The following is a 13,958-nucleotide window of genomic DNA, read 5'->3' on the forward strand; positions in this document are numbered from 1 at the left end:
CTTGAGAGTAAGTGGTACTATTGTCTCCCTTCAGCAGACGAGAACATGGGGCAAAGGTGACTGATCCCAAGCCACAAAGCTGGTAGATGTGGGAGCTTGGATAAGTAACAGATGCTCCTTGAAGAAAATCTGAGTAAAGGTGTTATGAAGTGACACAATAAAACGCAACATCATTTACTTTTAAATGTTATTGCCACACATTTATACATAGGAGCATGTTTGCTTAGATCAATACACACACAGTTCTTTTAATTTTAAATGGGCTTTACACACACAGTTTCTTATTCTGTTCTTTTAGCTAAATTTATATTTTTGAAAATATCTCAGGTCCCTAAAAAAGTTTACATGAATTTCATTATCAATGAACTTTTAAGATAACCATCCTCCTATACTACATACCTACCCCTTCTGAGGTTGGCTGAGTTATATAATCTCTGTGTCTCAGTTTCTACATCTATAACTGCTTAAATCAATATCTTTCATAGCCTTGAGGAAGTTACATTATCCCACTTAAAATAATAATGAAAATAAAGTAGCAGTAATAGTGCTTGACACAAAATAAGCCCTTTACGATGTTTTCGATTTATACTGTTATTATCATTGAAAAACAAGTGGAAATTATCTTGTTAAATAATATTTAATTTGTAAAAATTTATGTAGTCCATTTTTTGAAAATTTAGAAAATCATTAAAAGTATAAACAAGAAAATAACCTATCCACTCTATCAGAAGAAAAATTATCATAAAACTCAAATATTTCCTTTTATTTTGTTTCTCTACCAACGTATACATTTATATATTTGAGATTTAATATATACTCATTCATACTTTATGTGACTTTTCAATATTTGAATGTAAACTTTTTCACTTTTGTTAATAAATCTTCAAAACTGTCATTTTAATAGATTCATAATATTCTATCATTTGAGTGCAACATAAATTTGCTTTTTTTTCCCTTTGTTCATCATTGAATTTGTCACTAATTTTTTAGGAGTCATGTGGAAAAGCTGACATCACTTTTGTCTCCTGAGGTCTGTTCCTCTGAAGACACTATATCACCAGGTCCACTGATCTTCCGTACAGTATACGAGAAAATCTAGACAAATAATTCAGCAAAGATATTTTGACAAGCTTAATGCACACTTTCCATGCATTCCTTCTGGAAAAGGCTCCTCTTCTCACAATTGATGTGTTCCACTCAGGTTCTGGTCTCTAATTTGCTTGCATAAAAAATATAGGAGACTAGGAAGGTTGTGTTTCGCCTCGAAAAGACAATTATCCCCCAACTAAGAAACCATCATGGTCATAAAGAGTGTAAGACAGGATGTAAATCAAAGAAATATGAGCCGCCAGAGGTGGGAGAAGAAGGGCTGAAGGATCATGTGTCTAATTCCATCTCGTGTGTCAGCATGGCCTAGAAATGCCTCCTTTTTTCTGCTAATACATCTCACATTTGAACAATAGAATATGGACCCTTGAAATATGGGCTAGAGAGCATAAATATGTGGTGTTATTTGGAGAATTTTTAATTAAGGTGTACACTACATATAGGAAACTTGCAAGGAGATATCTATATTCCTACCAAAACCCCACTGAGATACCACTGTTAGAAATAGAAAACAAGGACCTTACTATTGTTTTATATTGAAAAGTCAGTGACAATTTAGTGGCATTTTATTTATTCTGTGAAGGCGCCCAAACATTCAAATCCTGGGCATGTGCTCCAGCACGTAATAATAATTTTTATCAGTTAATGCTCCATAATGGTTAGTTTTCTCTCCTCTGTGGAGAGGGGAACAGGGTATTGTTTCTCTTATTGTCCTGCAGTAAAGAAGTGGTTAGTGTGAGAGGCAAGAAGAGCCAGATTATCTAGGTCCCTACCCTACTCTCCCAAATAGCCACCTACCAGCTGTGTGACTTGACAAGTGACTGAATCACTTGGTACTCACTTACCTCGTGAGTCAAATATGATTGATGACAATGGAACAGACCTTGTAGGTAGTGAGGGCTAAAGGGGCTGATATAGTCAAGGAATTGAGACCATGGATAGAGGACTTGCACACACAGTGCTAGTTCTTCTGGTCTTGGGAGAGTCTTTCTCCTCTTTCACGGGCAGATCAAGAGTCGCGCAATATTGTGGGCTCATCTAAGGGTCTTAATGAATTTGAGCTCTGTTCTGATGACATTATATGGGCATAATCCTTCTCACCACACCTCCCTGAAAAAGGGCTTTGCTGCATCCCTAATTTACCCAGACACCGTAGTGTTCACCTACAGAACTGCAATCCTTAAACTATTCAGTATGCTCTCACAGTCCAGTTCAAAAAGCACGGACTTCTTGTCTAAGCCTCAATTCTCTAAGCTTTAATTTCTTTAGTTGTAAAATGGACCAATAATAGTTATATTGCAGAGAGATTGTCTCGTGAATATATGCTAATAATGGCTCATGGGGATTCCCTCTCTCAGTCTGAACCTTGCCACTTACGGAGAGTCTCTGGGTGGTGAGATGATGGACAGTGGCACAGCCGTCTTGCTCTCAGTCCCCAGACAGGACTTTAATTTGTTGGGAAATAGTGTTAAATAAAGCTTTGGAGGCACAATTCCTGGGGTCAGCTGGAAGCTAATGAGCAAGCCTAATCCAAATGGCTTCCTGGAAAGCTCCGGAAGTGCTGCAGAGAAGGAGCGGCTGAGGCCAGGAGCCCAGCTGGGCCTGGTTGTGGTTGCCACAGTTGGGAAGGATGTGGTTGGGCACAGACCCAAGGAGGGGATCTTGTGTGGGTTTTCTCAACAGATCTAGTACTGTGGTGCCCATCCTGCACAGTAGTAAATGGCCACATCTTCTTTTTCTATGAAATTTACCGTAAGGATTGCAGTGGAAGTTTGAGAATCCTTCCTTGCTTCAAGTTTATTTTTCTTCCCACCTAGGTTAGCTCGAGCTGGGGATTTTGTCGAGCTCACAGTAATCACATACTCCAAAGCCTCATTAGGTTTCTGCCGGTACCAGTGAATGTATTCCCCTTCAAAGTCTGAGCTCGTTATCTTGCAATATATGTCAATACTTTTCTTTACTTCTGTGGAAATGGATATCTGGGACTGCTCCACTTTTGTTAACCCAAGTCCAACTGTAAGCAGAAGAAGAGAATTTCCAGTGAACTTCTGACAATATAAGAAACGTTAAAGAATTTCTTTGCTCACTCACGTAGACTGCAATGGTCAGGGAATGTGACTCACCAGCCCAGAAGGACAAGAAGGTGAATGTTTCCAGCAGTGACATCCTGTCTGCCAGGCTGTGTCCTCAAGGAGAAGGCAGGAAAGTGGGGACCTGGTGACTGGATGCCTCAGGTCAGTGGCAAGTGGGCGTGGCCTGAACTGGGGAGGGGGAAGGAAGTGGTGGGTCAGGTGGGACCTTGGCCTTTAGTGCTGGCTGCAGGCCTGAGGTTACTGATTTCTGTGGGCCTCATGCCCTGCTGATCTCAGGAATGGGCTGATGGTCTCCTTAGGGCTCTTAGGGTGAAGGTGAGATGGCCATGGAGGTGGATTTATTGCTGTGGAAATGGAAAGGGTTTCTACTTGTCTAAGAGCTATTTTTATGAGCACTTTTTCTCAGCATATTTTAAAACATCACTTGTTTAATAAATATTAACTTTTATAATCTCAAACATTTAATGAGCATTTTCTATCTCTTAGGCTGTTTTTCTAAAAGAAAATGTTTTTTACTTTTTTAATCTTCAAAGCAATCATATGATAGGAATATTTGTAGTTTTCATTTTATAGATCAGGAAAATAAGGTACAGAGGAGTGATGTCACTCAATGAAAGTCACATAGGTTATAGGTGGGGGATACTGGTAAAGTTACTCATTGAAGAAACTCAGAGAAACAGGATAAAGATGAAAATAAATATACCCATGATCATGTCACCAAGACCCACAACTATTATCATTATGATATTTTAACTTCTAGATCTCTTCTTTGTATATATATGGATATTAATATGATTCTGTTGACTGTAAATATATTTATAAATTACATGAGCAATACGTATAGCATTTTGTATTATTCTTCTTTCAGTTCATACTATATTCTGAGAAATTTCCCACATCTTTGAAGCATTTTTTTAATGCTGCTATTCCCTATTCATCTCTATCACTTAGAAGCTGCCCAACTCTGTGCAAATTTATTAATCTTTGTGCCTCAAATCCTTCATCTGAAAATGGATGCAATAATTATACCCATCTCAAAAGTTTGTGAAGATTAAGTCACCTGAAGTATCTAGTATACTCTCTAGCATATAACAAATTTTCAGTAATTGTTAGATATTATCACTGCTAACAACATTTTTTTAATTTAACTTCCCCATGCTGTCAACCATTTCATGTTTCCCCAGCTTTCATTGTTAAATGCTTTGGTGACCATTTGGAATTAGAAACCTTAGAAAGCAGTCAAATATTATTAGCATTTCCTTTTTCCACATTTAGAGAATTTTTTACCTATTTTTCTTTTTACCTTCCTTCAGCTAAGTTTCTTCACTTGCCTTTTATGATTTCCATATGGTTTTCTCTGGAAAAACTTGTGTGTGTTAGAGCTCCTTTAAGCCTTGGCAGGGCTCTTCCCCGAAACTTATGTCCAGCTCTGTCACATATCGTGTGGGATCAATGTGAACACAGACTGGCTTGGGTTCTCCTGAGGAGAAAAGAGAGGAAGAAGCTGACTCGGTGGCTGGGTTCTTCCCAGAGGCAGCTGCCCTATTTTCCCTCTTTTCCAACAAACACCATTTCTGAGGTGATCAACACTGAGAATCGAGGAGCAGAGGGCAGTGACCCTGAAACTAGAAGAACCAGAACTTCCTCTGCACAGGGGCAGCAGAAGGAGGAGGGGACGGGTACTGACGCTCACCCTGGGTCAATGCTTCTGAGCAGGTGTTTTAATAGACGAAATGTTTATCAGATGCTCCAGAGCCTGGTTCATTTTGTTGGCATCGATGTATGACTAAGGTAACACATGCAATGTTGAGTACTGTACATGAATATATTTACCCTTTTTTCTACCGTCAACAGATATTTCTAGTAGTACCATTTTGACTGTTAACTAGAAAGAGAGAGAGAGAATAAAACAGATTTTTCTCTGAAATACTCAGAGGCAGCATTAAATAATTTGTCTAGGTTCTCACCTAATCTGAACAGAAGGACGGACAAACTCACTAGCCCAGAGGAAATGGCAGATGATTGCTTGTAACTGGACATCTTGTCTACCCAGGCTTTGCCTCCAAGGATGAGGTAGAGAATTCAGGATGCTGGTGGCCAGAAGCCTCAGGTCAGTGACATGTGTGTGTCTGTTGGTTTCAGGGAAGGAAATAAGTGGGTCAAACAGGAGTCACCATCCATGACATTTCTGGGGTGCATGGTTTATCTGGAGAACATTTGTCAGCTTGCACAACAACAAAACCGCAAGTTCATTTCCAGATATTTGGATAAATAGACAGACAGGTAGAAATAGATATAGTGACGGAGATGGAGATGGCAATGGAGATGTGGAGGGAGACAGAGAGAGACACAGAGATAGAGCTAGGTGTATCTAGTGGAGAGAGCAATATTGGCAATGTCCTTGAAGGAAGGCTTTTCTTGACTAATTGTCCCAATTATTTCATACAAGGGGATAAAGACAAAAGTGAAATTTAATTACAGGTACTAATAATTAATCTCACTGAGTCCTTACTCTATTCGAGTCTTGATGCTAAGCATTTTTGAATCATCATCTCATAATTCTCACAACAGTCACTGGAGTGGGTCTCACATTGCTGGAGACGCTCAAGTCCACTCCTGTCCTCTGACTCCAGAGTTTGGCCTCCTTGATTTTGTGGTCTATGGAATGGCCTTTTTTCCCCCATATACATGTCATGATTGTCAGTTTCTCTCAAGACTCTGGATTTTAAAGTCTAATTACTGGATTCAAACAATACTATTTTTCTTGGTTCTTTGATTATTCTCTATATCTAGACTAGTTCTGTCTTTCTTTAGGGCCAAGAAGCTTCATGGATTCAATTTACTTAAAACCCTGTATCTTGTCTACATAACTGTATGTACTTATTACCTCCTAAATATGGCTTCACATAGCACATAAGATGCCTTTTTACTGATTAAAAAAGACACACCTCAAGGCAGAATACTTAGAAAAAGGCACTCTTTCTCTAGGCTGCCACAGCCCTGCTCCCGAGCGTAGAAGGCAGTAGGCAAGGGATGGGATTTTTGTCCCCACTGGTGCCCCCTCACCCAGGCACCCTTGAGCAGGGCACGTGGTAGAACGTACACACGCTACAACTCAGTGTGTGTTGCAGGGGAGTGTCGTGACTATATGTAAATGATATATCTCATCTCTTCCTCATTCTGACATTGGAAGGAGGCGCTAAACTTACAGATTTAAAATGGTTTCTTCCAATTTGGAACCGTCTCTTTCTGGCTAGCTCAGTCTCTTTGATACAACCTTCATCTTTTCTGTTCCTCTCTTCCTCCTCTCATCCCCAGATGACGTCACTACACATGGGAGGAGGGTTAGTTCTTGTGGTCTCCCTCTGCCACCCTCTGGGTCCTCACTGACTTCCAGCCCTTTACCCTGCTGGTCTCTGAGATTTGGCCTCTTCCTCTGAATTGGCTGGTGCAATAACCAGACCTGAACCACCACCAGTGACACCATGCCTTGGGATATGAAGTTCCCACCCTGCAGCTTCTCATCCCCATCCTGTGTCCACTGCGTGCACTGGTCGCCTCAGCATCTCTCACCTTCTTAGAGACCCTGAGAGGCCTTTGCATCTCCTACATGTGAAGCCTGTGGGGAAAATCAGAGCTGACTCAGGCTCATCTTTGCAAATACCTTCCATTGTTCTACCATGGCGATATTGGGGAAAACCGATATCAGCCAGATGTTCGCAGATTCTCCCTCCATTTGTTTTTGGTTTCTGTTGAAGTTTCTAAACTTCTTGATTAAGACCTTCAGAGACAAAGCAACCAGAAGTCCCTTCAGCTGCTGTCTCCCCACCATCTCACAACAAATCGCAGCCAGAAGTGCTACCCCTCACTCTTGGGGTGGATGCTAAATTTGCTGACATCACACCCCTAGTTTTCTGTGTATAGCACCACTAGTAACATTTTTGTTCCTAGTTTGTGAGGCTTTCCTTTTGACCTATACACAGGAAATTTGGAAATTTAGAACATCCCTTCCTTTTTTGGCTAAATTGTCTTTCAAGCCTATGATCACATGATTAAGTCAAAAAGTGAGCTTGTTCTGGGCACAGCCACCGTCTCCTCCCACGGGTGGTAAATCTCATAGTTTGCCTAAGTGGAGGAAGGACTACATTGGACACGACATGTGGAAGAAGAAAAATATGCTGGCTACAAATTTCAAAAGCATTGTGCTCATTGCACATTTTGATAGTCTACTTAAGTCCAGGCCATGAGGTTTCAAGGCCTCCCAGTGGTGTGCCCCACCCATGATATTTCCTGCTAAAGCAAGTTCACAAAACAGAGAAGATAGGCGATTTTCATAGCCTTTCCCCTCCACTAGGGACAAGGCTTCTAGGGCAGATGGTCCAGAAAGAGAACTCTACCAGATGTGTGTCTAAGGTGACCATTACGCCATTCTTGTGTAACTATTCATTTGGTCCTGACCAGGATCTGCAGGGCTGGGCAGCAGGTCTACAAAACCCATCTTTGTCCACAGATGCCAGAGTGTATTCTCATAAAGTTAATAAACACTAAGGGTATTCAAAGTGGCCCAAAAGTATAATTGAAACAACATGGACTTTTTGTTTAGACAGATGACTGGCCCTCTCTAAGCATCAATTCTGTCTTCCATGAAATCAGTTTATTTGCAGAGTTTTGATAATGATCACATGAGCTTCTGAACACATACAATATTTAGCACATTGTTTCACAGTCACATTTATGGGAGCTAAATGCATATGAATTCCAATTTATTCATTGCCAGCACCTTCAGCCGGAGCTTTTGATAATTACTGGAAAACCCTAGGAAATGAAATAATGGATGTTACCTTCTCTCTGAGATAATCAGGCCATTTCAACATAAAAAGTCTTTAAGTAGGGGCCCACAGCAATAGGAAATTATGTCAAACCAGACATTTGGGGGTACAGTTATTGGCATCTGCGGAGGTACCATTGATGGCCATTAGAGTCCCCTTCCTCTTTCCTCTGATACTGAGATCAGCATGAGAAACACAGGAACCACTGAAGGCTGATGCTGAGTTTTAGCCAGGGCTGAGGTCTTGACTCAGGACTGAGCTTGCACTATGTTGGGAAGGATGTGGTCACAGTCATGATAAGGGGTGTGTGTGCTTGTTATCTTGGCTCCAATGATCCTGTAGGCTCCCAGGGGCCAATATATTAAGTCATCATGTCTTCTTCTGTGAATTTTATATTAAGGACTAAAGAGAGGCAGACAGAATTTTGTGCACCTCATTATTGCAGTTCTTTGCCTGTAACTGACCTTAAACATGGGGTTTTTCTTCCAGTAAATATTTGATTTTCAAAAGCCTGGTTTGGTGTTTGTCAGCACCTCTGTGTGTATGAAAAGTTGTACCTGGAGTTATAAAAGCTCTTTCTTTCCACTATTGAAATAAATATTTTCACGTGCTTCAATTTTATCTATCCAAATTAACTGTAAACAAAAGAATAACATTTCCACCAAAACCAAAATTTTCAAGAAATAAAACACTACATTTTTAAATCCTTCAACCAATCTGAGAAACAGAAGAACAACTTTACATTCAAGGAGTGAAAATAAGATAAATATTTTTAGCCACAACATCCTGTCTGCCCAGGCTGTGTGCCCAAAAAGAAGACTGAAGAGATATGGAAGCTGGAACAGGAGAAGGAGGGAGACTTCCAAAGTGGTAGCAGAGGAAATGTGTGGCTTAGAGCCCTCAGCCCAGATCAGCCATTTCTGAGGTTGCTAATTGATCAGCACCATTTAGAAGTTTGACCCATAACTATATGACACCAAAATAAGCAGTCCATTTACTAAGCTAAAAGTTATTCATGCTTTTTTATATTATTAGGTCTCAGAACCTTTTAGGAAGATTCCTTATTATTATCACTATTTCATCAAGATTATTTTGTTGATTTCACTAGGAAAGTTGGTCCAAGTTACCCAGTCTGCTGTGACCTGAAAGACACCTTTTGACTTTTCCAGGTGAGAGTCATCACTGGTCTGTCTGCCCACCAGCCCTCAGGACACAGGTCAAACATCTCCATGACCCCTTGCACAGACCTCTGCTCTGGACTCACAGTGGCCCAGGGCCTGGGGAGTCCCCTTGCTTGGTGTGGACGTGGGAGTGCTGCCTGCTCACCTCCTCCTTGGGAGAAGAAAGAGGTTACCGTGACACTCCCAACAGCTCTCTTTAGAGAAAGTCTGTGCAGAATCAGTGTCCTCAAGGATGCTCTAAACTCCTTTTGGATCCAGGCTGGATGTAGTTCATGACCAAAGTTTGGAGTTATCCATTCTGGCCACCTTACAGCAAATCTTTCAGAAAAGTCTTTTCAGCTAGCTCCATGTTTTTCAATTTTGATATTACTGACATTTTGGGCTCAATACTTCTTTGACTTGATGGGCTCCTGTGCTTTGTAGGATATTCATCAGCATCCCTGTCCTCTACTCACTAGATACCAGTAGCACCCCCAACCCATAATGACAATGAAATGTCTTCAGACATTGCTAACATCCCCTGGAGGGAGGATTGCTCCCAGCAAGAATCACTGATCTGGTCCCTTCTGTTATGCATGCAGGCACACATTATGACTATTGCCTAACACTTTGGGCTCAGCCAAGATTGGGGCAAAATGAAACGCTCATTAAACATCCAGAACACAGAAATTCTATTCACTCCTGAGCAATATCATTTAATGTCTTTAGCATTTTTTCTTGTCTTAGGGATTTCTCTCCCTCATCTGAGTCCATAAAACAGCAAATAACTATCACTTAGTTAGCAGCTGGCACTGATGCCTTGCTTGACCAGTTGCTACCTGTTACTTTCATATATTCTGTGCTAAATTTCATTCTTCTACACCAGCCACATGTTTTAGTCATTGTGTGATTCCCCTATGGCATCAAGCATGGTACATTCCCTACATGAGTGCTCCTTAAGTATTGGTTATCATTAAGAGATAATTCATATTATAGATCTCATTGGAATGGCTGAAAGATGTTAAAATGAAACTATAATTATTTTTTTTTATTTTTTTTTCTCCTTTTTCTCCCCAAAGCCCCCGGTACATAGTTGTATATTCTTAGTTGTGGGTCCCTCTAGTTGTGGCATGTGGGATGCCGCCTCCTCATGGCTTGATGAGCGGCGCCATGTCCGCACCCAGGATCCGAATCAGCGAAACCCTGGGCCGCCTGCAGTGGAGCGCGCGAACTTAACCACTCAGCCACGGGGCCAGTCCCAAAACAATAATTCTTCACTTTCATATAATGTCTACAATTTCCAAATCATTTACATCTATTACCTTACTTTAGCTAAATGATGATATTTTGAGGCAGAAAGCAAGTTCCAGAGGGCATGAGGCTGTAAAGTAAGCCCTCTCAGGTACAAAATGGTAGAACTAGAACTCAGACTTATTTCTTTTATATCAAACCCACACAGTGTGCTATAGAAATCATTCAGTGCTGCTTTTCATTCCAATTCTGCTCGTTATCACCTTGATTTATTTGCCATTTAACACTTAGCTTCCTCAACTATGTAAATGAAATAAGATAGCCTATCTCTCAGCATCAGTTTAAGGAAGGTACATAGTACAACCACTGGCGTGATGCCAGAGTTCAGTGGACCCATGACCTTCACCTCTTTCCTCTCCTCTCTGCCTCTGTTGAAGCAGGCTGAGCACAGATCTGCTGTTGGGAGGCCTATTTGGGATTTGGGGTATGCTCTTTATATGCTCTTAGTTCCTTGACTTGAATGATATCAATGGCATCTCCAGATTGAAGAACTCCCCAGCATAAGGTGCTATGGGGTCTCAACCCTGCCCTCCTAGAAGATGCTCTGTGGGGTGGAGCTGCATGACCAAGGCTGTGAAGCAGCCACACTCATCCCTCCTTCAGAGAGATCCCCCACATCCCCACTCACAGCAAACATGGGCAAGGAGGGAACTGGCTACAAATGGCCTATTTTTCCTGTACCCAAAGTATTAGTGAAAATTAATGATGGGAGAGTTTAATTCAAAAAATAATAAAGATCGAGGCTGGCCCCATGGCCAAGTGGTTAAGTTCATGCGCTCTGCTTCGGGGACCCACGCTTTCGCCAGTTCGGATTCTGGATGTGGACATAGCATGACTCATTAAGCCATGCTGAGGCGGCAGCCCACGTACCACAACTGGAAGGACCTACAACTAGAATATACAACTATGTACTTGGGAGCTTTGGAGAAAAAAGGAAGAAAAAAAAAGATTGACAACAGATGTTAGCTCAAGTGCAAATCTTCAAAATAACAATAAAAACATAATAGAGATCTATAAATAACAACATATTTGAAATTTTGGGGTGCCATTTTTCCCAAGATATGTCCTTTCACTGTCAGAAAACTTGATTACAAAAGGTATTTTACTAATCCTTCTCACTGTTTCAACAAGGCTGTATATGACAAAAGTAGAATTTCTCCTTCTCTTATTTGGCAATATCTTTACTTGAATCTTCTGGTTCCATGAAGCTTTCTCAATGATCCATTAATTTCTACTTCTCAGAACACAATACATTTCATGAAATCAAGGAATCTTTAGTTTAATGTTTTATTTCCTTTGAGGTTCATACATAGCAAATAGCATAATGCTAGTCCAATCATTATTTACTCAAATATTCTGTTTGATTGATTAATGATGTTTCATCCAATAAATTAGAATTCTCTGTTGCAATCCTTTTTGTACAGGACCGAATTCCCTCTTGGGTACATTTTTAGGAACATATTCTTCATCTTCCTGAATATACAGAGCAGCCTGTCCCTTCTCTCCTCTTTTTTTTCCTTTATTCCTGTTCTTCCTGGATCTGTGTGGTATGGTGAGAAAAACATAAGTTTTAAGGACATTTATAGTCGGCTTCAAATCCCTCCTCTGCTGCTAGCAATGGCTATGTGATCTTGGATGCTGCAGTCTCTCTCTGAATACCAGGTTTCTCACTAAAAACAGGCCTCAGGCCATGCCAGTTCCTCCCTGCAGCCATAGAGGAAGCAGAGCACAATGTGGCCATCTCAGCCAAGACTGTGGTTTGGTCTTTCAAACTTCTGAGCTCCAAGAGTCTCCTGGCAGGAAAACGCATCATAGTGGCCTCCTCTCTGTCTCTCATCTACACCCTCTTTACACAGGGCCCAGGGCACAAATAATAACAACCAGCACTAATGGTTAAGAATGTCTATATTTTTTATCCTCTAAATCACTAATTCCTTCCTCCATAACATCAACTCTATTTCTTAAAGATTCTAGATTATTTTTTATTTCATTAATTGTGTTTTACATATCCAGAATTTCTGCTTTAGTTTTTTCATAGTTTCAACCTCTTTGGTGCAAAGATTCATTTTATTCCTGAGCTCATTGTCCTGACTTTCTGTGTTCTCTTGTAACTTTATGACAGCTATTTTGAATTCTCTGTCCTTTAACATGTAAATATGCGTGCCTTCTTGTTGGTTTCTGGAAAATTGTCATTTTCCTTCTGGTCTGAGTTGTACCTGCAGTTTCTTATGGTGTTTTATGAACTCATCTTTTGATAGAGTATTTGTGGTAGTATTAAGTTGAAGATTCCACCTGCTACTACAATGTGGAAGCAGGAGCAGACTTTCTGGTCCCACCTGGTATGCTGGAAGCTGTGGGAGTACTATGGGAACTTGAATCAGCCTGGAGAGTGTTCAGGTGCTTGTGTGGACTGTGCTCTGTCATCATGCCTTCCTGGTAGGGTCTGAGCCAGAGCTGCTCCTTGGGGCCTCGGGAGCATAGTGTATTCCCACACCACCAAGAAAGCAATCAGAAGGGGGCTGAGGGTTGTTACCACTGCTTCCTATGGTCAGCCTGGGCACAATCTCTCTTTGGGGTTCAGCGGTACTACGGGTGCTAGTGCACATCTGGATTGCGTTTGCCCTGGCTTGTGGATCTGCTACTGTCTCTACTTGTGATCCCACCAGCCAATGTCCTTGGTGGGCAGGGCTTCCTCACTGGACCAAGACACTAGAGCCACTCCTTGGGGCCACAGTGGCATGGTGGTCTCTCCCTCCTCTGCTCAGAAGGTTTTTATGAGCAGGCAAAGGACTGCCACCACCTCTTCCTAAAGTCATCCTGGGTCATGTTTCACTTTTGGGGTGCTCACACCAGACTGGAAAGCATTTGTGCACATGCACAGGGCTTTTGGGGGAGGGCAGGGAGTGCTCACCTATCACCACCACTTCTAAGAAGGCTAGTCAATCCACCCTCAGAGGTATAGCTCTATGTGACTCTCAGATGTCCTGCTGTACTGTGCGGGATTCCTCTGTTGGTCGACGTATGTCTGTTTAGTTGTAGTTCAAAAAGGGGAGAAGCACGAGGAAGAGTTCACTCCTCCACATTGCTGATCTCACTCTCATCATTAATCTCTTGACACTAATAGAGCAATGAGTGTACTGCTTGCTTGGGAGGGAGAGACAAGCACAGAACAGCAATCCCCGCCAGAAACCCACACCCACTATCTGAGCCAGCCTTGGAGCATTTCACCCAGGAGTCCCATCAGAAGGGGATTTTAAATGCCCTAAAATAACATGAAAACTCTGTAGTCTTGGTGAGTTATGTCATCTCCTTTTCCTCATCTGTAAAAAGGGACTTCATGGGGTTGCCTGGAGAGTAAACAGGATGATGAGAGCAAATCTTGTAGCCCAGTCCCAGATGCACAGAAATGTTCAGGACATGGTGGGATTATTTTTTCAACTTGAAACTGGAGAAATTGC

This window comes from Equus przewalskii, chromosome 4 (assembly GCF_037783145.1).
Source record: "Equus przewalskii isolate Varuska chromosome 4, EquPr2, whole genome shotgun sequence".
Lineage (NCBI taxonomy): Eukaryota > Metazoa > Chordata > Mammalia > Perissodactyla > Equidae > Equus > Equus przewalskii.